This window comes from Scylla paramamosain, chromosome 14 (genome assembly GCF_035594125.1).
Source record: "Scylla paramamosain isolate STU-SP2022 chromosome 14, ASM3559412v1, whole genome shotgun sequence".
NCBI classification, from domain to species: domain Eukaryota; kingdom Metazoa; phylum Arthropoda; class Malacostraca; order Decapoda; family Portunidae; genus Scylla; species Scylla paramamosain.
The window spans coordinates 2,488,506-2,489,467 of record NC_087164.1 but is presented as its reverse complement, the minus strand read 5'-3'; positions in this window follow the sequence as shown (position 1 = coordinate 2,489,467).

Below are 962 nucleotides of genomic sequence, written 5' to 3'. Positions count from 1 at the left end.
CGTTAACATAACCACGGTACAAGGGATTTGCGCCTCTCCCGGCAGGAGACGCTTCCACCCCAGCCGGGGGAGGCGAGGGAGAGGAGCGGAGCAACACACCGACCACGTGTCAAGGGCGTGAGGCCCCGCCAGGAGGGGAATCATGTCTCGCGAGCGGAGGGAGAGTGCGGGACCCCACGGCGCGTTAAAACAACCACGGTACAAGGGCGGCGCGCCTCTCCCGGCAGGAGACGCTTCCACCCCTGCCGGGGGAGGCGGAAGAGCGGAGCGGAGCAACACACCGACCACGTGTCAAGGGCTTGAGGCCCCGCCAGGAGGGGAATCACGTCTCGCGAGCGGAGGGAGAGGGCAGGACCCCATGGCGCGTTAACACAACCACGGCACAACGGCGGCGCGCCTCTCCCGGCAGGAGACGTTTCCACCCCAGCCGTGGGAGGCGGTGGAGCGGAGCGGAGAAACAAACCGACCACGTGTCAAGGGCGTGAGGCCCCGCCAGAAGGGGAATCACGTCTTGCGAGCGGAGGGAGAGCGCAGGACCCCACGGCGCGTTAACACAACCAAGGTACAAGGGCGGGGCGCCTCTCCCGGCTGGAGAGGCTTCCACCCCAGCTGGGGGAGGCGGGGAAGCGGAGCGGAGCAACACACCGACCACATGTCAAGGGCGTGAGGCCCCGAGAGGAGGGGAATCACGTCTCACGAGCGGAGGGAGATCGCGGGACTACTACTACTCACCGACCGTGCCTCAAGGGCGTGATAACCCAGCCAGCGGGGAAGCTTGCCTTACGAGCGGGGGAAGGCTACGGGACCCCACGGCGTGTTAACATGATCACAGCACAAGGGCGGCGCGCCTCCTCTCCCGGCAGGAGACGCTTCCATACCAGCTATGAGAGCGATCAGAGCGGGACAAGAACAAACTGCTTACGTTTCAAGGGCGTGAGGCACTACCGGAAGGGGAATCACGT